The 23,055-nt window shown below is 40.2% G+C and overlaps 1 protein-coding gene and 1 pseudogene across 15 annotated transcripts in view; both read left to right on the top strand.

Annotated features, from left to right (window-relative positions):
- LOC122676920 (SSX family member 2 interacting protein) overlaps nucleotides 1-23,055 on the top strand; it is a 55,429-nt gene that overhangs the window by 2,468 nt on the left and 29,906 nt on the right. For 3 of the 15 annotated variants that reach the window (XM_043876502.1, XM_043876509.1, XM_043876513.1), the window contains exon 2: nucleotides 21,506-21,558. The exons of 9 other annotated variants lie outside the window; for them this stretch is intronic. The gene's annotated coding sequence lies outside the window, so the exon portion shown is untranslated. Of the gene's footprint in view, nucleotides 1-1,361; nucleotides 1,528-4,822; nucleotides 4,914-21,505; nucleotides 21,559-23,055 lie in introns of all 15 variants that reach the window. 3 more of the 15 variants (XM_043876501.1, XM_043876514.1, XM_043876503.1) reach the window with 2 other exon arrangements.
- On the top strand, nucleotides 1,534-4,815 carry LOC122676923 (annotated as a pseudogene).

Consider the following 23,055-nt stretch of genomic DNA (forward strand, 5'->3'; position numbering starts at 1 on the left):
CAGGTAACTAGAATTAGAGGTAAGGTTGGAAAACCAGGGCTATGACTTTTGACTGGTAGGTGATAGGGAATCCTTAAAAAGTTTTATCCAGGGGAATTATATTTGGTTTTTACTTCAGAATGGTATTTCCAGCAAAATCAATAATTTGAGTGGTCCATAGACAATCCAAGTAATATCTGAGTCAGAGTAGTACATAGCAGTGTAAGACTAAAAATAAGTTATTGAAGCTTCCAGGATGTTCTGAAAAGTAAAAATGATCATTCATACAACCAGCCTTTATTGAGCATCTTTCTTTTTTAAATTGTGGTATAATTGACATATAACGGTATTAGTTTCAGGTGCACAACATAATTTGTTATTTTTATATCTGTGAAATGGTTACTATAGTAAGTCTAGAATCTTCTACTTTTAGGATTAGAGAAATAAATACACCAAGATAAATAAGATACGCACCCATTTTCAGTCAACTTGTGATTGAGTAAGAGAAATGACAGTTGTAATACAGTGCTGAATCTGAGTGTCATAAGAAGCATGAACATGTCAGGTTTCAGTAATGTAGGATTCTGAGATGAGAGAAGACACAGATTCTTTCAAAGTAAAAATAAGTTCCTGAATAGATGTTAAAATTTGTCCACTTAAACAGTCAGTGCAGTCTCACTATAACATTTACAGTTTTTGTCTATGAACCCCCACTTCTCACGTTGCCCTCCCCACTTCTTAATTCTTTTGAGTGAAATTTCAGATTTGACTACCATACTACTAACTATCTTCTGTGTGCCTTAGTTGTCTCATTTGTAAATTAGCATTAGTAAAACCTACTTCAAGTTTGGGATGATTAAATGATATGTTAGTATCCAGAATGGTGCCTGGAAAAACACTTTACATCTTTTGAATACTTAACTATTTGACATAAAAATGCTGTAATTGAGTAAGAACTAACTTAAAGGCAGAATTTTTTCTTTTTTTTATTCTATTTGTGAGTATTAGCTAAACCCTCCACATTCAGAGAGGGTAAATATATTCTGTTAAACTAAACTTCTTGAACGAGTGACCTTTGTTTATTATCTCCTGTTATTTACTGATCATTTTTCTGAAATCTGATTTCCATTTTTACTCCTCAGGTTTGTCATAAAGTCCTTAATTACCAGATTCAACACAATATTCTATTTAGCTCTGCCCTTTCTGTGGCATTTGCTGCTGTTCCTCATTTCCTCCTCTTTAAAACTCGTTTTCGTTGGTTTTCCGAAAACCTCCCCTCACCCCTGTGTTTTCATCTCCTAGATCTAGGTCACTTGCCCTCACCTCTTACATGTTGATGTTCCTGAAGGTTCTTTCTGCCTCCCCCCTTTTTTTCTGTATAGATTCAACTGCCACATGTATGCCGATGACTCCTAAATCTGCTCCGATATCTTATTAACCTCCAGGCCCTAGAGTTTATCCCCATTTGAATGTCTCGTGAGGACCTGTATAAACCCAGTGAGTTCTACACTGAGCTCTTTATCTTCACACACTTAACCAAACCTGCAGGTAACTTTACTCCTGTGTTCTATCTGTGTGACACTGTTGTCTGTCTAGTACCAAAAACAGATTTTTACATGAGAAAATAAACGCCTCCCTTTTGTGTATTTGTCACCATGTTTGTCAGCCCAGCTTCTGAAGCTTTTCTTGTCTTTCCTTTATTGTCTTCATTGTCACTGGCTAATTTGGCCAGCCAGCCCCTGACTATTAACTGCTCTGTTTGCTATAATATTTTTGTGCCAGGGCTACTGAAAATGGGACCTGTTTTGTAAGCATAATGTGGGAGGAGATTTCTAGAATAATATTGTTCTAAAAGAATTCAGTTTCATGAGTGGCCAGTAGATACTTGTAATCCAAGGTGGATAAAAACTGCCATTGCATATGCATAGTCTACCCTCTTTATCCACGGATTCAACCAACCATAAATTGAATTGAATCAATTGAATTGAACACAGATTGGTTGAGTCTGTGACTGTGAATCCTGTGGATAAGGAGGGCTGACTGTGTTCATTATACTGTACTATAAGGGACTTGAGCATCCTCAGAGCTTGGTATCCGCGGGGGGCCCTGGGACCAACCCCTTTTGGATACTGAAGGATGACTGTACTTTTTGCCTAATGGTTAATAGTTTAGGTTATGAAGGATAGAGTCTTGAGTTTGTCAGTCTTTTGCTAGTTGATTTTAATATGATTGTCTGTGCTTCTTTTTGAAAAGATGGCACCTTCAGCATTATTCTTTACACGGGCACCCTCAGAAATATAATGGATTTGGTTCCAGTGTTGTGAATATTGCAATAAAGTGAGTCACATGGATTTTTGGCTTCCCAGTGCATATAAAAGTTATGTTTTCAAAAAACAAACAAACAAAACAAAACAAAAGTTATGTTTTCGCTGTATTATAGTCTTTTAAGTATGCAATAGCATTATGCCTGAAAAACAATGTGCATACCTTAATTAAAAAAGTTTTTTTGCTAAAAAATACTAACCATTATCAGCGAATCCTAATCTTTCTGTAGTAATAGTAGTGTCAAGAATCACTGACCACAGTTTGCCATAACAAACACAGTAACAATGAAAAAGTTTGAAATATGGTAAGAGTTAACAAAATGTGGACAGAGACACGAAGTGAGAAAACACTATTGTTAAAAAATGGTGCCAGTTGACTTTCTTGGTGAAGAATTGCCATAAACCTTCAATTTGTAAACACGGTATCTACAAATATCTACACAATAACAATAAAGTGAGGTATGCCTGTATTCTGTATCCAAACTCTAGAAATGTCCTTCTACATAGGATCAAGCCTGTAACAGCAAGAAGACATTTTAGCTTCTAGTAGTTTCCAGGCACTGTTGGGAGGCTGGGACTGGATGGTCCTGAGACTGTGGCTGCTCGGGGGCTGGTGGCAGCTTGTGAGGAGAGCTGATGGCCAGGTGGGGTGAGGGTGACCCATGCTGGATCATGGAGGAGTAAGCAGATACTACCAATGTCAACAGCTGGCATTGAGAGGGATGCTTTGAATATGTCCACAGATAAACTGAAAACACTGTTCCTATATGTGTGCTAAGTTCAAGGTGTCAGAAGTAAATAAACTTGATGGGAAGGCATCCATTAACCATCACAAAGGCAAATTTACCTTCTTTTATGAGTGGAGCATTAAACGAAACTGGACAGGTACCTCTGGAGTGCAGTACAAGGGCCATGTGGAGATCCCCAATTTGGTGAAAATAGTGTGGATGAAATGGAGATTAGTGTGAGCTTTGCCAGAGATGATCCAGACACAAATCTCTTGGCCTTAAAGAATCAGCAGCATCCTCAAAACAGAGTTCACACAGGGTACGATATTGCCTGCAATCATGGAGAGTCAGTAGACCCAGCCTGGCAGCCAGCACTGAAAACTGAGGAGCGCAAGGTCAAATCTGCCCTTTCAAAAACCCAGGTCAGACCTGTTGGTGTCAAAATCCCCACTTAGAGAAGCCTTCCTGACATCACCAGAGGAGCTCTACAGAGTTTTTTTGTTTTGTTTTGCCTTTTTTTTTCACTCCCCAAGAGCTTGCTCAGGCCTATACCCACGCTCCTGTAGTGTTATGTGTTTGTTCAGTCGATCAGTTGTGTCCTACTCTTTGCGACCCCGTGAACTGTAGCCCGACAGGCTCCTCGTCCGTGGAATTCTCTAGGCAAGAGTACCGGAATAAGTGGGTTACCATTTCCTACTCCAAGGGATCTTCCCAACCCAGGGATTGAATTTGCATTTCCTGCATTTCCACTTCACCTGGAAAGCCCTCCTGCAATGTTAGAACCAGAGAAAGATGGCAAATTTCAGCTGATGGGTGTCAGTGTCTGGAGGATTCACTGAACTGGTCCCTGAGAAACATATTGCGAGGAAGTGGAGGTTTAAATCTTGGCCAAAAGGTGGCTTTGCCACCATCACCTTGACCTTCGTTGACAGGAATGGAGAGAATGAGCTGTGTTTGGAAGGCTGAGGCATTCCTGCCCATGAGGAGGAGAGAATGTGGCAGGGTTGGCAGCGGTACTACATTGAGGGCATCAAGCAGTCCTTTGGCTGTGGTGCATGCTTCTCTCAGGGCCAGCAGCGGGAGTACAGGCTGCCCAGTATTTCAGTCCAACCCTCTCCTGACTGAGACTTGGGACTCAGAGGACTGCACCATCCCAGCCACTAACTTGGGGCCAGGGCCCTTCCCTTCATGTGTACCTTGGGTTTGCGCATGCTTTCTGCTGGGTGGGAAGAGAGGGTGAGTTCTCTTTTAGGTGTACCTACGCTAAATTAGTGTAATTTTAAAGATGAAGGAAAAGACCTTTTAGAAATCATCAGTAAATACAGTCTATCACTAGCTGTGTTAGTTTATGAGGAGATGGTCTCAAAAAATTTATATCATTTGCTCCAGATACTTGTTGAGTGTCCAGAGGAGGCCAAGGTTTGTGAGGCTTTGGAATCAGATACAGACATACCTCTTTTTATTTTGCTTGACATTATTGTGTGTTTTAATAAATTGAAGGTTTGGGGCAACCCTGCATTGTCAGGTGGTTAACATTTTTTAGCAGTAAAGTATCTTTTAATTAAGGCATGTTTATTGTTTTTTCAGACATAATGCTGTTATTGCGCATGTAGTAGACTACGTGTGTAATGTAAACATAACTATTAGATGCAGTGGGAAACCAAAAAATTCATGTGACTTGCTTTATTGCAGTAATCTGGAAGCAAACCACAGTATCGCCAAGGTAACGCTGTAAGCTAGTCTCATTCTTACCTTCCAGGTTAAAGGGCTAAGTTTTCCTTTCTCTTTCAGGTGTGCAACTGGCTAAGTTATCTTGCCTCCCTGAGTTTCATATTCTTCCATCAAGAAAGTAATGTTGTATTTACTCCTTCCTAGGGCCATGGTAAGGCTGAGTGACGTGGCTGGTGAACACATTTGGCAGGTAGTAAAAGCTAAGAGCAATAGTTCTTCTCGCCTACCAGCTTCACATAGATATCTGAAACAGAAGTTCTTCAGTCCCTGTCCATGATCCTTGGCAAATCTCTGGATGGCTTCATGGATCCTCTGAAACTGTGGCCAAAACTGCCTGTTTTTCTACTATTTTTTTTTTTAATTCTTGACTGCACTGGGTCTTCATTGCTGCACACGCACTTTCTCTAGCTGCGGCAAGCAGGGGCTATGCTTTAGTTGTGGTGGGAGGACTTCTCTTGTTGCAGAGCACTGGCTCCAGGGTATGCCAGCTTCAATCGTTGTGGCACATGGGCTTAGTTGCCCCACGGCATGTGGGATCTTCCCAGGCCAGGGATCGAACCAGTGTCCCCTGCATTGTAAGTCAGATTTTTAACCACTAGACCACCAGGGAAGCCCTGTTTTTCTACTTTTAAGTGGGAGGTTCTTTTGCTAAGAAGTTCAAATAAGATTTAAAATAATTGCCATTTATTGATACTTCATTCTCACTTAGCTCACTTTCAAGTTTACAAAGTTAGATAGATGTGGGTTTTTTTTTTTTTCTTAATCATCTCTTAAGAATGATTGCTGCTATTCCTGCCTCTGCCCTGGAAGGATGTGGGAGACCTGGATTTGATCCCTGGGTTGGGAAGATCCCCTGGAGAAGGGAAAGGCTACCCACTCCAGTATTCTGGCCTGGAAAATTCCATGGACTTTACTCCCCTTGGGGTCGCAAAGAGTGAGACATGACTGAGCGACTTTCACTTTCATACTGTTTCTTAAGTTGTTGTGGTCTTGATTCAAACATCTAATCACCTTCCTGCTTCTCTAAGCTGGAAGACTTAGAGACTTAGAGACAATCAAGACTCCATCAAAAGCCTTACTAAGTTGCAGCCTGACTGAAGTGTTGATTCTGGTCTGTCACAGTATTACAGTAGCATACATCACATTAATATATCATCAAACTTAGTTGACATTCATTCAGCAAACTTTATTGGATTCCATATTGACTGAGGGTCAGTTATGATACCTCATACCAAAGCAAGTACAGTTCAGTTCAGTTATTCAGTCATGTCTGACTCTTTGTGACTCCATGAACTGCAGAATGCCAGGCTTCCCTGTCTGTCACCAACTCTGGGAGCTTACTCAAACTGATGTCCATCGAGTTGGTGATGCTGTCCAACCATTTTATCCTCTGTTGTCCCTTCTCCCGCCTTCAATCTTTCCCAGCATCAGGGTCTTTTCAAATGAGTCAGTTCTTCGAATCAGGTGGCCAAAGTATTGGAGCTTCAACTTCAGCATCAGTCCTTCCAATGAATATTCAGGACTGATTTCTTTTAGGATAGACTGGTTGGATCTCCTTGCAGTCCAAGGGACTCTCAAGAGTCTTCTCCAACACCACAGTTCAAAAGCATCAATTCTTCAGTGCTAAGCTTTCTTTATAGTCCAACTCTCACATCCATACATGACTACTGGAAAAACCATAGCTTTGACTACGGACCTTTGTTGGCAAAGGAATGTCTCTGCTTTTTAATATGCTGTCTAGGTTGGTCATGGCTTTTCTTCCAAGGAGCATCTTTTACTTTCATGGCTGCAGTCACCATCTGCAGTGATTTTTGGAGCCCCCCAAAATAAAAGTCTCTCACTGTTTCCATTGTTTCCCCATCTATTTGTCATACCAAAGCAAGGGTACAAGCAATATGCTGACAGGCCTGCTGGCCAGGAGTGCAGCTTAGGTGGTGGGCGAGAAGGTGTTATTACAGTTGGTTCTGTACTGCAGAGTTAATGCAAAGTGTTCTGGAAGCACAAAGAGAAAGGAATGGCCATTCAGAGAAAGCCTGGAAAAGAGCCATATATTCACTAGATTGTTTTTCAGAAATTTTTTTGTATTGCTATTTAATATTTTGTCTGCTTCTATACAGTTATTCAATTGGAATAATACTGTTGGATTATAATTTAGTCTCAAGGGGAGGTGGTAGAAAGCAAGAACCTCTATGTGTCAGATTTGAGAAAGCAACTCACTATTTGTGTATTCCTTCCTCTTCTACAATATAGTAGGGTGTAGGGTGTGTAGTTGATGAAAGTGAAAGAGAGTGAAAAAGTTGGCTTAAAGCTCAACATTCAGAAAACTAAGATCATGGCATCCGGTCCAATCACTTCATGGCAAATAGATGGGGAAACAGTGGAAATAGTGGCTGACTTTATTTTTTGGGCTCCAAAATCACTGCACATGGTGACTGCAGCCATGAAATTAAAAGACGCTTACTCCTTGGAAGGAAAGTTATGACCAACCTAGACAGCATTTTAAAAAGCAGAGACATTACTTTGCCAACAAAGGTCTGTCTAGTCAAGGCTACGGTTTTTCCAGTAGTCATGCAAGGATATGAGAGTTGGACTAAAGAAAGCTGAGCACCGAAGAATTGATGCTTTTGAACTGTGGTGTTGGAGAAGACTCTTGAGAGTTCCTTGGACTGCAAGGAGATCCAACCAGTCTATCCTAGCAGAGATCAGTCCTGGGTGTTCATTGGAAGGACTGATGTTGAGGCTGAAGCTCCAGTACTTTGGCCACCTGATGTGAAGAGCTGACTCATTTGAAAAGACCCTGATGCTGGGAAAGATTGAGGGCAGGAGGAGAAGGGGACAACAGAGGATGAGATGGTTGGATGGCATCACTGACTCGATGGACATGGGTTTGGGTGAATTCTGGAAGTTGGTGATGGACAGGGAGGCCTGACGTGCTGCAGTTCATGGAGTCGCAAAGGGTCGGACACAACCGAGCAACTGAACTGAACTGAGGGTGTGTAGTTAAATGTGCTGGACTGTTATGCTTCGCTTCTTGACTTCATCATATTCTAGCTGTGTGACCTTGGGTAAGAAAGCTTGCTGGACCTGTTTCCTCATCTCTGATAGGGGCAATTGACTGGGTTATTGTGAAATTTAATCATTTAATACATGTAAAAGGATTTCAGTTTACTTGTTTCAAATAAATGGTTTACACTTAGTTATTTTATTCTTAAAATTAAGTAGAATCTTGTTTGATGATTGTGAAGACAGTGTGTGCATATTCTGCTTAAAAATGTGAGAAAATTTTGATATAAATAGCTGTACTCGATTCTGTATTAGGTTCCATGAGAGATGTAAAAATCATGGATAGTAGAATTGAAAAGTCTTTAAAAACCCTAATTTTACAGATGTGGTAACTGAAGACCACAGAAACGATGACTTGCTCAGGGTCGTGCCTGTGGAAGTGGCTCTGGGAACTGCGGCCCTTGACTCTGGTCTGGTGCTCTTTCAGCACCTTGTGCGGCTTCCCTGAGGTGCCAGCACCTAAAAAAGATGAGCTTATCTGAAGAGCCAAGACCAACACAGATGAAAACAAGAGTAATAAGTCATTGTATAATGAAATACCAGATGGTGTGGCATAGACTCTAAGGACATACCCGTCTAACTTCATGAGCTGCTCTCTTGAAGCAGAGAAATGCACTGTACTAGTTGCTTGAGTCCTAGAAGGTTGGTAGATTAAGAGCATTTTTTTAAAGAAGAATATTAATAGTTATAAACCAAAGTCAACCTTTGTCTTCTTTTTCTCCCTACTGAGTTTAGATTGTAATTGATCAGGAGGAAGAGTCCATCTTTGCCAGGCCAGCCAGTACTCTGTGTTTTTGCTTTTCACATCAGTGCAAGGCAGACCTTCCTGGTGGGCTGGTTCCCCACAGACACGCTCTGACATGGCCAGGGTCAGTGTGAAGGGTGCAGCACCGTTGCTCACTTGTATATGTGATCATGAGGAGGGGGTAGGTTCTGGAAGTGTCATTGATTGATGGGGGAGCATTTATCATTTGTCTACATTGATGTTTCCCCTAAAAGGCAGGGGAGCTCCTGTCTGGGGTTAAAGTGCATCCATATTGCCTCACTAACCGTGCATAAATCCACTGCCTCTAAAAATGTTGCAGAACAGTACATGCCCTGGAATATCCAGCTATGTAAAGGTGTGCTGTAGAAGTGAAAACACTGGCCCACGCCTCACTACACCCAGGCATCCCATTCCCCAGGGCTGTCCTTACTAACAGTTCACAACGTTTCCATACTATTCTCCTAAATGTATTTAGATAATTAGCAAAAAATGGTAATCAAAATATTTTTGTTTTTCATCACTTTTTTTCACACTATACATGCAAATCTACTTCACTTTATTAATCCCAGAGTACCCCTTCTTCTGACTGTACCATATATATTGATTTTTAACTGTTTCTCTATTGATATTTATTCATTCATTCATTCATTCATTTGGCTGCGTCATGGGGCTTGTGGGATCTTAATTCCCAGATCAGGGCCCCCTGCAGTGGAGGCATGGAGTCCTAACCACTGGACCGCCAGGGAATTCCCTCCTTATTAATATTTAAATTTTCTCCAATTTCTTGCCATTAAAAATAAAGCTGTAGTCAGCAGTGTTCTTATATGTCATGCTTGCTAAGTTGCATGATTGACTATGTGGTAATAGATGCCTAGAAGCATAATTGATGAGTAGAAAGACTTACGAATTTCAAACTTTTGTGGACTGCTGGGTTGCCATCTAAAACTTCAAACTAATGACCTCTGGTAAAGTTCTGTTTCACTTACATAATTGACTGTCTGAATAACTCTAGGACATTTGTATATTTCTAATCAATTTTTGCCCTTCAGGGCCGTTTGCCTTTGTGTGTTGATAGTGCAGCTTAACTGATTAGTCTGAAGATAAATGTTTTATATTTTTTATCACACATGCCATTCTGCTTTTAGTTTTGGTGAGTTTTGGTGCTACTCTCCCCCATTTTCTCTGCTTATCTCTGTAATTGCCTTTTTAAAATGTGGATTTTATTTCTCATTATATGAAAAACACATTCACTTATAGAAAATTTGGAAGGCGCAAAAAAAGAGATTACTCATAATACCTTTGTGTGTGAAAATACATTGTGAAGGGGATGGATGTCCTGCCCTTGTCCTCTTTTCTACTCCCAGGTTGGTCTTGGTCTTGTCTTCTAATTTTTTCTGTTCTTATACAAACTTCACAGGGCAAAACTTATACGTGTATATACATTCGTTGTTGTTGTTTCAATCGCAACCCCATAGACTGTAATGCGCCAGGCTTCCCTGTCCTTCACTATCTCTTGGAGTTTGCTCAAACTCATGTCCATCCAACCATCTCATCCTCTGTCATCTCCTTCTCCTTTTATTTTACCTTCAGTCTTTCCCAGCCTCAGGGTCTTTTCCAATGAGTCAGCTCTTCACATCAGATGGCCAAAGTATTGGAGCTTCAGCATCAGTCCTTCTAGTGAATATTCAGGGTTGATTTCCTTTAGGATTGACTGGTTGGATCTCCTTGTAGTCCAAGGGACTCTCAAGATGAGTCTTCTCCAACACCACAGTTCAAAAGCATCAATTCTTTGGTGCTCAACCTTCTTTATGGTCCAACTCTCAACATCCATACATGACTACTGGAAATACCTTGCTTTAACTCTATGGGCCTTTGTTGGCAAAGTGATGTCTCTGCTTTTTAGCATGCTATTTAGGTTTTTCATGGCTTTTCTTCCAAGGAGTAAGTGTTTTTTAATTTCGTGGCTACAGTCACCATCAGCAGTGATTTTGGAGCCCAAGAAAATAAAATCTGCTACTGTTTCCACTTTTATCCCATCTATTTGCCATGAAGTGATGGGACCAGATGCCATGATCTTAGTTTTTTGAGTGTTGAGTTTTAAGCCAACTTTTTCACTCTCCTCTTTCACCTTCATCAAGAGGCTCTTTACTTCTTTGCTTTCTGCCATTAGGGTGGTATCATCTGAGTATCTGAGGTTGTTGATATTTCTGCTGGCAATCTTCATTCCAGCTTGTGATTCATTCAGCCTGGCATTTCTCATGATGTACTCTGCATAGAAGTTATATAAGCAGGGTGACAGTGTACAGCCTTGATGTACTTCTTTCCCAATTTTGAACCAGTCTGTTGTTCCATGTCCATCTCTAACTTGCTTCCTGACCCGCATGCAGGTTTCTCAAGAGGCAGGTAAGGTGGTCTGGTATTCCCATCTCTTTAGAAGTTTTTCAGTTAGTTGTGATTCACATAGTCAAAAGCTTTAGCCTCATCAGTGAAGCAGAAGTAGGTGTTTTTCCTAAATTCCCTTGCTTTTTCTGTAATATGACGAATGTTTGCAGTTTGATCTCTGGTTCCTCTGTCTTTTCTAAATCCAGCTTATACATCGAGAAGTTCTCGGTTCACGAACTGTTGAAGCCTACCTTGAAGGACCTTGCTGGCATGTGAAATGAGCACAATTGTATGGTAGTTTGAACATTCTTTAGATTTTTTTAAAAAGACCAAATAAGATCATGTTATTGTCCTGCAGCCTTTTTTTTTAACTTATAAAATATCATGGAAATATTCCAAATTAGTAAAATATCTAATAGCTAACATTTATTGAGCACTTACCATATACCCAGGACCCTGTTTTAAGTCCTTTGCATGAATATACTTATTTAATAAAGTTATCAAGTAAATTTAAAGCTAAGTTTATTACTTAACTATAATTATTTAATTTGGATTTTTTATCATAATCCTTTGAGGTAAAGATTGGTTTTACTCTCCTTTTGCAGATAAAGAAAATGAGGTCCAGAGATTTCTGTTCAGAGCCACTTACCTTGTAAGTGCTGGAACTGAGTTTGAAACCAGGTAGTCTGACTTTGGACCCTGTGTTTAAGTACTGTTTCTCATTCTGCAGCAGTATCTGGGTCAAGGTGTTTATAAGGGATTGGTATAGCTTCCTGCTCCCTAAGCTGCTAAGAGGGTAGCTTTCTAATGGAGGATTCTGACTTGGAGCTTCATGGCAATTGTATCCCTCAGCTCAAAAGGATACACATGAAAAATTTTCCTGCAGTTTGTGTCTGCACACTATTTTGTGCAGTTTTGCCCAAATGCTCTAATGAGTGGTGGTAGCAGATACTGTTCTTGGGCCTCTCATCTGTGAAGCAGCAACCTGGGCTCTGGAGTGTGGAGTGGGCAGTAGCCTCCGATTCTGCCACTTGCCCGCTGTGTGACCTTGGGCAAGTTACCTAGCTTTTCTGTACTTCATGTCCCTTATCACTGAAAGGGGAAATAATGTGATGACTCAGGGTTGTTGTGAAGGTTGCCTTCGTAAGGTTTTAAAGCATTGAGAACAGCACCTGATGTGTGTGTTAGATCAGTTCCCTAGGTATTTGGTACTTAGTTTTTACCACTTATGTCACTAAATACCCATAACCACCCTACAAAGTAGGTAGTATCGCCCTGTTCTGTGTGAGGAAACCAGCTGAGAGAGACTTGGTCAGGATATGACCTGTCTGCCCCAGGCCTGCGAGGCTCACAGTATTTGCACTGTGTCCCCAACTGTAGGTCCTCAGAGCCACAAACTCAGCAACAGGGAGGGTGATTAAAGGGATATCAAATTTTGAGTTTCAGCCATTCAAATATATATTAAAATTTAATTTATGGAGAAGAATTTATTTCTGTGGAGAGATCTATACTATTATGCCACTCAGATGAAATCATTTAGATTTTAAATTTGTAAAAAGCAGATTCTAAGAAGTTGAATTTAGTATTTATCTGTACTGATATGCATATCTGAATAGTTTTGTGTAAGGTAACAGGTATTAATAATTGAACTGAAAGCTATAGTTTACTTTGGAATAAAATCATAGTAGGACATTGTATTTTTCTGAGTAATCATAAAGTATTTGGTTTTTGAGAGTAATAGCATTTATTAAAGTATGCAGATAACTAAATTCTAAAGTTTTATGGCTGAATTTGTAAGGACTAATGTTTAAAGACTTCGTTTTAAGAATTTTATTTTCTTAACCCAAAGTTGGGTAGCTCTCACTTTGTGAGATTTTAGCAAAGACTTTAGTTGGTTATTTGTGGAAAATCCTGTGTAATGTTTAGAAGCCCAGATAGTATCATGTTACTACCTTCTTGTATAATGAAAAAAGCAATATTTTCTCACCCTTGATTGAAGTTTGTCTTAGGACTCTGATTAAGTAGGCAGTTGTGTCTTCTCAAGTTTGAATTTCAAGTGAACTTGAAAAGAACACTTAAAATAGTGTACTGTGTGAAGGAAATCTTGTAATCAAAACATCACTTAGGTTTCTGCCAAGCTCTCTTTCCGTGGGTAGAAGTGTTAGGAGAGATTTGGGAGATGATGAAGAGTAGTTCTTTTCTCTAAAGGACTCACATCTTGTGCTTCTCTTCCATTGCTGTTTTTGTTTATCCACTTTTGCTTGCTGGAATGAATATGCTAATTTATCATCAGTTATTTACTTGGGTATTCGTTGATTATTCTACTAAAATGGGAGGTGGGTACAGAAGTGGAGAATGTGACTCAGGAGTCTAGATGGGAAAAGTGAAATAAACTAGAAGGACCCAGAGAATAGAGTTCCTTGGACTATGTGAACAGGATGATGGTGGGTGAGCTGGGCTTTGAAGAAATATTAGTTTGGGGGCAGGTGAAAGAAGAAAGCAAAAGTGGCGTTCACAGGCCAAAGTGAGTGTACCAGACGTGGGACTTGGTTCATGTTATGGACGCCTGCTTGAGCACCTGCTGTGTTTCAGGAGCTGTTGGATACAAAGATGAATACATTTCCCACCCTAGTTTAGAAGTTCATGAACTAGTGAGCTAAAATTATATGCAATGATTCGTTGTAATACTGCATGGTATCATTGTCATAAACCTGATGAGTTGCTTTTGTTGTGCATGGTATCACTTTAGTTATGTTTCAGTAGGAAACATAATTATGGAAGGGACTCAGAAATGTAATACATATATGTGTATATAAACTAGTGTTTATCTATTGCTGCATAATACATTACTCCAGAATTTAACAGCTTAAAATAAGTCATTTGTCTCCAAGTTTTTTTCCATCTGGGTGCCACATAGCTGGGTGCCACTTAGCTGGGTGACTCTGGCCCAGGGTCTCTCACTACGCTGCTGTAGGTGTTGGCCAAGGCTGCAGGCATCTCAAGGCTTGACTGGGGAGGATCTACTTCCAGACTCACTCGGCATGGCTCCTGGCTGGCCTCGAGCCCTCACTAACTGTTGGCTGGAGGCATTGGTTCCTTGCCACATTGGCCTTTCATGGGGCTGCTCGCAACAGGACAGCTATGACAGCTTTCTTTCCCCAGAAAGAGGGATCCATGATACCTTGAGTGAGTGAATGTGTGAAAGTGTTAGTCGCTCAGTCGTTTCTGACTCTTTGAGACCCTGTGGACTGTAGTGTGCCAGGCTCCTCTGTCCTTTGGATTTCCTAGGCTAGAACACTGGAGTGGGTAGCCATTCCCTTCTCCAGGGGAATCTTCCCAACCCAGGGATCAAAGCCAATTTGTACTGCAGGCAAATTCTGTTTGTTGGAAGGTAGTCACTAAATATAGCCCACTCTGAAGGAACAGAACAATCTAAAGGTGTATACAGGAATGACTGTATCCTACAGGCTGCCTACCCCAAAATTCTATAAGTGGTTGATATATATTGTGCAGCCCTGAGTCTTTGGGGAAGAAGGAAGAAGAACCAGGCAAGGAACATTTCTATTTGAAAAAACACATGTAATTAACCTAGAACCACAAATGTTCTTGCTAAAGATCCATAAACTTGTATTTGATTATGTCTTAATATTTTAGGGATAAATGGTAAAATGACTTATTTCCACCCTCATTAAACTTTCTGTGGAACTGATCTCATTTCTAGGCATTGTCTTTATGCCTTTTTAAAGCAAAGTGTTCATAAATGAGTAAAAAGCTATTGTTCGTAGCACAGCAGAGGAGAAGTTTAGAAGTGTACCTCAACTTAAATAGTAGGTAAGATCCTTTAAGAATTGTATGTTCTGAGTGGAATCATTTGAAATGAATTAGAGGTACTCAGTCTTTTAAAGAACCTTGATGAAAATCTTTAATTATATTCTCCTTTTAACATAGAGTACTTGATGGATTTGTGTGTACGGTGTTGCATGACTGAATGGTAGAGTGAGGAGCACCAGTTTAAAGGTGGAGATTTGTGTCTAGGCTTCAAGAGTCAGACACAACTGAGCAGCTGAGCTGAACTTCACAACCCCTTACAAGTGTGACCTCACGCAGTCCTGTTGACTCCCTTGAGGCCGAGCTTCCTATCTGTAATATAGATAAATACATATGAAAGAAAATAATTTGACATGAAGAGTGATAGATGTCTTTTTGGAAACTTACTAAAATCCTTATTTTCTTTCAGAAACAGTATAAATCGTTATGTTCAACTGTCTCAGTACAGTTCACTTCAGTCGCTCAGTTGTGTCCAACTCTTTGAAACTCCATGAACCACAGCACACCAGACATCCCTGTTCATCACCAGCTCCCGGAGTTTACCCAAACCCATGTCCATTGAGTCGGTGATGCCATCCAACCATTTCATCCTCTGTCATCCCCTTCTCTTCCTGCCCTCAATCTTTCCCAGCATCAGGGTCTTTTCAAATGAGTCAGCTCTTCACATCAGGTGGCCAAAGTATTGGAGTTTCAGCTTCACCATCAGTCCTTTCAAAGAACACCCAGGACTGATTTCCTTTAGGATGGACTGGTTGGATCTTGAAGTCCAAGGGACTCTCAAGAGTCTTCTCCAACACCACAGTTCAAAAGCATCAATTCTTGGGCACTCAGCTTTCTTTATAGTCCACCTCTCACATCCATTCATGACTACCGGAAAAACCTAGCCTTGACTAGACAGACCTTTGTTGACAAAGTAATGTCTCTGCTTTTTAATATGCTGTCTCACTGCTTCTCAATTTTCTGCCAGGATTCTGACCTAAAAAGTGGCTACCTGATAATTCTTGACTTCAGCATAATCCACCCAGAAAAGACCAGATTACCCTTGCTTATTTTATACTGAGGTATATGGCATTGTACTTGGGGCCCATAGCACATAGATGGATGCCAAAGTAGTTCTTCAGAAATAGTGAGATAACATTTTTACTAAAGTTTGCAATTTTACTGCAGTTAGTAAGCTTTTCTCTTGTGAAGATTTATTGGAATGTACATTGAGGAGTACTTGAAATGCTAAAGTTTATTATGTGCCTATATATATGTTATTCACTAGGAAGGAACAAAACTATGTCTTTCTGATGTATAGGAGAAAAAATTCTTATTTATGGGTTACTTTATAGATTTTTTTTCTTTATTTCATGACTGTTCCCATCCATCTTAAATGAATGAAGTATCTTTCACAAGATATTGAATTCTTAATCTTTACGTCTTGCTCATAAAATTCACTCATGGTTTTGGGAATTTAAGCAGCTACTCTAATCCATGCTATATAAAGAGAATTGGGGGTTACAGATTCAGTTCATTTCAGTTGCTCAATCGTGTCAGACTTTTTGCTACCCCATGAACTGCAGAACGCCAGGTTTACCTGTCTGACACCAACTCCCAGAGATTGCTCAAACTCATGTCCATAGAGTCAGTGATGTCATCCAACTATCTCATCCTCTGTCATCTCCTTCTGCTGTCTTCAGTCTTTCCCAACATCAGGGTCTTTTCCAGTGAGTCAGTTCTTCACATCAGGTGGCCAGAGTATTGGAGTTTTAGCTTCAGCAAAAGTCCTTCCAGTGAATATTCAGGACTGATTTCCTTAGGATGGACTGGTTGGATCTCCTTGCAGTCCAAGGGACTCTCAAGAGTCTTCTCCAACACCACGGTTCAAAAGCATCAGTTCTTTGGTGCTCAACTTTCTTTAGAGTCCAACTCTCACATCCGTACATGACTATTGGAAAAACCACAGCTTTGACTAGATGGACGTTTGTCGGCAAAGTAATGGTTCTGCTTTTTAAAATGCTGTGTAGGTTGATCATAGCTTTTCTTCCAAGGAGCAGAGTGTCTTAATTTCATGGCTGCAGTCACCATTTGCAGTGATTTTGGAGCCCAGAAAAATAAAGTCTGTCACTTGTTTCCATTGTTTCTCCATCTGTTTGCCATGAAGTGATGGGATTGGATACCATGATCTTTGCTTTTTTGAATGTTGAGTTTTAAGCCAACTTTTTCACTCTCTTCTTTCACCTTCATCAAGAGGCTCTTTACTTCCTTTTTGCTTTCTGCCATAAGGGTGGTGGTATCTGCATATCTGAGGTTGTTAATATTTCTGCTGGCAATCTTGATTCCAGCTTGTGCTTCATCCATCCTGGCATTTCACATGTACTCTGCATATAATTGAATTAAAGATTTACTGAGCATGGCACCGCCCATCAGAACAAGGTGCAGTTTCCCCCTCAGTTAGTCTTTCCCATCAGGAAACTTTCATAAGCCTCTTATCCTTATCCATCAGACAAAATGAAAACCACAATTACAGAAAACTAGTCAAACTGATTACATGGACCACAGCCTTGTCTAATTCAGTAAAACCATGAGCCATGCTGTGTAGGGCCACCCAAGATAGATGGGTGATGGTGGAGAGGTCTGACAAAATGTGGTTCACTGGAGCACTGGAGAAGGGAATGGCAAACAACATCAGTATTCTTGCCTTGAGAACCCCATGAACAGTATGAAAAGGCAAAAAGATAGGACACTGAAAGATGCACTCCACAGGTTGGTAGGTGCACAGTATGCTACTGGAGAACAGTGAAGAAGTAACTCCAGAAAGAATGAAGGATGGAGCCAAAGCAAAAACAACACCCAGTTGTGGATGTGACTGGTGATGGAAGTAAAGTCCAATGCTGTAAAGAGCAATATTGCATAGGAACCTGGAATGTTAGGTCCATGAATCAAGGTAAGTTGGAAGTGGTCAAACAGGAGATGGCAAGAGTTAACATCAACATTTTAGGAATCAGTGAACTAAAATGGACTGGAATGGGTGAATTTAACTCAGATGACCATTGTATTTACTACTGTGGCAAGAATCCCTTAGAAGAAATGGAGTAGCCATCATAGTTAACAAAAGAGTCTGAAATGCCATACTTGGGTGCAATCTCAAAAACAACAGAATGATCTCTGTTCATTTCCAAGACAAACCATTCAGTATCACAGTAATTCAAGTCTATGCCCCAACCAGTAATCCTGAAGAAGCTGAAGTTGAATGGTTCTATGAAGACCTACAGGACCTTCTAAAACTAACAAACAAAAAAGATGTCCTTTTCATTATAGGGGACTGGAATGCAAAAGTAGGAAGTAAAAAAATAATTGGAGTAACAGGCAAATTTGGCCTTGGAGTACAGAATGAAGCAGGGCAAAGGCTAAGTTTTGCCAAGAGAATGTACTGGTCATAGCAAACACCCTCTTCCAGCACCACAAGAGAAGACTATGCACAGGGACATCACCAGATGGTCAACACCGAAATCAGGTTGATTATATTCTTTGCAGCCAAAGATGGAGAAGCTCTATACAGTCAGCAAAAACAAGACCGTGAGCTGACTCTGGCTCAGATCATGAACTCCTTATTGCTAAATTCAAACTTAAACTGAAGAAAATAGGGAAAACCACTAGACCATTCAGGTATGGCCTAAATTAAATCTCTTATGATTATACAGTTGAAGCAACAAATAGAATCAAGGAATTAGGTCTGATAGAGTGCCTGAACTATACGGATGGAGATTTGTGACATTGTATAGGAGGCAGTGATCAAGGCCATCCCTAAGAAAAAGAAATGCAAAAAAGCAAATGGTTGTCTAAGGAGTCCTTACAAATAGCTTAGAAAAGAAGAGAAGCTAAAGGCAAAGGAGAAAAGGAAAGATATATCCATTTGAATGCAGAGTTCCAAAGAATAGCGAGGAGAGATAAGAAAGTCTTCCTCAGTGATCAATGCAAAGAAATAGAGGAAAACAATAGAATGGGGAAGACTAGAGATCTCTTCAAGAAAATTAGAGATACCACGGGAACATTTCATGCAAAGATGAGCACAATAAAGGACAGAAATGGGATGGACCTAACAGAAGCAGAAGATATTAAGAAGAGGTGGCAAGAATACACAGAAACTATACAAAAAGATCTTCCTGACCCAGATAATCACAATGGTGTGATCACTCACCCAGTGCCAGACATCCTGGAATGTGAAGTCTTAGAAAGCGTCACTACGAACAAAGCTAGTGGAAGTAATGGAATTCCAGTTGAGCTATTTCAAATCCTAAAAGATGATGCTGTGAAAGTGCTACACTCAATATGCTAGCAAATTTGGAAAACTCAGCAGTGGCCACAGGACTGGAAAAGGTCAGTTTTCATTCCATCCCACAGAAAGGCAATGCCAAAGAATGTTCAAACTACTGCACAACTCATCTCACATGTTAGCAAATTAATACTCAAAATCTCCAAGCCAGACTTCAAGAGTATGTGAATCGTGAACTTCCAGATGTTCAAGCTGGATTTAGAAAAGGCAGAGGAACCAGAGAACAATTTGCCAACATCCACTGGTTCATCGAAAAAGCAAGTGAGTTCCAGAAAAACATCATCTTTATTGACTATGCCAAAGCCTTTGACTGTGTGGATCACAATAAACTGTGGACAATTCTGAAAGAGATGGGAATACCAGACCACCTTACCTGCCTCCTGAGAAATCTGTGTGCAGGTCAAGAAGCAGCAGTTAGAACCATACATGGAACAATGGACTGGTTCCAAATTGGGAAAGGAGTATGTCAAGGCTGTATATTGACACCCTGCTTATTTAACTTACTTGCAGAGTACATCATGAGAGATGCTGGGCTGGATGAAGCACATTTTGGAATCAGGATTGCCAGCAAAGATATCAATAACCTCAGATAGGCAGATGACACCACCCTTATGGCAGAAAGCAAAGAAGAACTAAAAAGCCTCTTGGTGAAAGTGAAAGAGGAGAGTGAAAAAGTTGGCTTAAAATTCAACATTCAGAAAACTTAGGATCATGGTATCTTGTCCCATCACTTCATGGCAAATAAATGGGGAAACAGTGAAAACCATGACAGACTTTATTTTTTTTTGCTCCAAAATCACTGCAGATGGTGACTGCAGCCATGAAATTAAAAGACGCTTGTTCCTTGGAGGAAAAGCTATGATCAACCTAGGCAGCATATTAAAAAGCAGACATTACTTTGCCAATTAAGGTCCATCTAGACAAAACTATGGTTTTTCCAGTGGTCATGTATGGATGTGAGAGTTGGACTATAAAGAAAGGTTAGTTCTGATTGATGCTTTTGAACTGTGATGTTGGAGAAGACTCCTGAGAGTCCCTTGGACTGCAAAGAGATCTAGCCAGTCCATCCTAAAGGAAATCAGTCCTGAATATTCATTGGAAGGACTGATGGTGAAGCTGAAACTCCAATACTTAGGCCACCTGATGGGAAGAACTGTCTCATTGGACAAGACCCTGATGCTGGAAAGATTGAAGGTGGGAGGAGAAGGGGGCGATGGAGGGATGAGATAGTTGGATGGCATCACCAACTTGATGGACGTGAGTTTGAGTAAGCTCCGGGAATTGGTGATTGATAGGGTAGCCTGGTGTGCTGCAGTCCATGGAGTCCTAAAGATACGGACATGATTGAGTGACTGAACTGAACTCACCCTGCATATAATTTAACTAAGCAGATGACAATATACAGCCTTGACGTACTCCTTTCCCAATTTTGAACCAGTCAGTTGTTCCATGTCTGATTCTATTGCTTCTTGACCCTCATACAGGTTTCTCAGGAGACAAGTATAGAATACTTTGCATAAATTATTCTCTTTTAGGATGCATATTGATGTGTAGTCTCTGTTCTTGAAAAGACTGGCTAGGTGACATTTTATCACAAGCCTCGGTGTGCTTAATTTGGTGCCTCATTGAATAGAATAGTTTTGGTTTTCACTTTGGATATTTAACGACCTGAATATTTTGCATCTATGTTTTTGTTTTTAACAGGACAGGGAACAATTTACTGTTGAAACCTGTAGACATTGGAGAGCTAAACACACAGTTAAGAGTAACTGACTTAAATTACAGTTTTAAAGTGTGGATATGTAGTAGATCATAGACTCAATGGGCATGAACTTGAGGAAACTCCGGAAGATAGTGGAGGAAAAGGAAGCCTGGTGTGCTGTAGTCCGTGGGGTTGCAAAGAGTTGCACACGAGTTAGCAACTGAACAACAACAATTGTAGTAGATGCATTTTGGTGTTTAATAATCTTTCTGTATGAGGAGAAAATGCACTTAGAGCCAGTGTTATGTTTTCTAATGGTGTGTCTCAGATCTTCTGAGGATTTATGTTGAAGTCTTACTGAGAGCAGCAATGCATTTTGTTATAGGTTTTAGAAGCCTGTCATTTATACCAACCAGATCCATGTTGGGATGATAATGATAACAACTGATACTAATTACATGTGTCCCATATGCCAGGCAGTTGCTAAATAAATATTTTATGTGCATCATCTCAATCCTTGGAAGATAATGGCAATTTACCAGTGAGGAAACTAGGACTTAGAGAAGTTAAACTTACCCAAACCAGAGCCAGGTTGGAATCGTTGGGTTTATTATCCCTTGGATTCTGTTTTGCTTATAGCTACTATTTCTGAAAACCAAAAGTGAGATCATTTTTCTTTCTCAGTGCCGATTCAACTCTCATCCTGTTCTTCCTGTTGCTGAGGACACCCATTTAAGGTCATTGGAAAGTACAAGAGTTCGAGGTGTTCTTCCCAAAACACATGAGTGGCAAAATAGCAAAAGATCAGTGCCAGACTAGAAAACCTTCTATGTATATGTGTGACATCATAATGTTATGTGTATAATATGTGACATTTTATCATGTAATTGTGATTTGTGATATCACATAATTGTGAATTGCATAAGTATATATTTTATGTTGCTGTGTGATCTAGGAATTGTCATCTCTCTTTTGCCCTTGTTTCAATCCATCTATAAATCCTGAAGGTTCTGTCTCCAGGACACATCCTTAATTTATCCATGTGTCTCTTCTTTCACTGAAGAGACATACTGTAACTCTGGTCTCCTTGCCTGAATTATTGCAGTAGCTTGATTTCTTCAGTGCCCACTATTGCCCCCCTATAATCTCATAGGGCAGAGTGGCCATAATGATATTTTTTAAAGCCTAAAGGGGATCATGTTGCTTTCCTGCCTAAACCGCTTTGAGAGCTTTTCATTGCAGTTTAGAGGAAATCCAACTTTGTACATCTGTTACTGTGCTTCAGGTATACTGGTTGTTTTTATGTTTTTCATATGTACCAAGTTCTTTCCATCTTGGATTTTTGTATGTGCTGTTTTCTCCACCTGGGCTTCTCTGGTCATTGGCTATTTTTTGTGGTTGATGATTCCGTATCATTTAGGTCTCAGTTCAGACATCAGCATCTCAGTGCAGCCTTCCTTGACTGATCCAGATATTCCCTCCCCATACTCTGATTAGTGTTTTATTTTCCTTATTCTCATCACAGTGAATGTGAAGTTACTGTAATTTATTGCTCACTTCTGATCTATTTCTATCCCACCAGAATGTGGACTTCTGAGAGCAGGGCTTTCCCTATGCCTTAAAGCATGCTAGCATGTAGTAGCACAGTTAAAATTTTACTGAATGAATGAAAGATTTCGTCTCACTTTAACATCATATTGTGAATATTCTCCCACATCTTTAGTATTCAAAAGAGAGGTGGTATGGTAAAACTCTCCATCTACAGTCCAGATCTGACCTAAAGACACATTTTATTTGGCTTATTAAAAAATGGTAGTGTTTGAGGTATAACTTCTGTTCAGTCAAGTGCACAGGTCTTAAATGTACCACTTGACGAATTGTACTGATATGTGTACCTAAGTAACCACCTCGCAGATCAAAATGTGTGGTGCTCTGATCTCCCCCTTCTAGCCATTCCGCCTTTGCACAGGGTAGCTTGCATATGTTTGTAATTAGCTGCTAATATTATTTGGAGATTTCATGGAGAAATCCAGCATCTCAACATCTCTCAAAATGAAATGATGTACCAATACAGTTGCTTTCTCTCTTGGCCACAGTTTCTTGAGGCTGGGAAGCAGCTGTCCAAAGTGTTGACATGTGTTCTCCAGCTAGCCTCCCATCTTCACCTCTCTTCTCCTGTCCCTGACCTTGAAATCAATTTCCAGTTGCCATTTATAATTTCACTTGAATTTTTT

The sequence above is a fragment of the Cervus elaphus genome, chromosome 20, assembly GCF_910594005.1.
Source record: "Cervus elaphus chromosome 20, mCerEla1.1, whole genome shotgun sequence".
In the NCBI taxonomy this organism is placed as follows: Eukaryota; Metazoa; Chordata; class Mammalia; order Artiodactyla; family Cervidae; genus Cervus; species Cervus elaphus.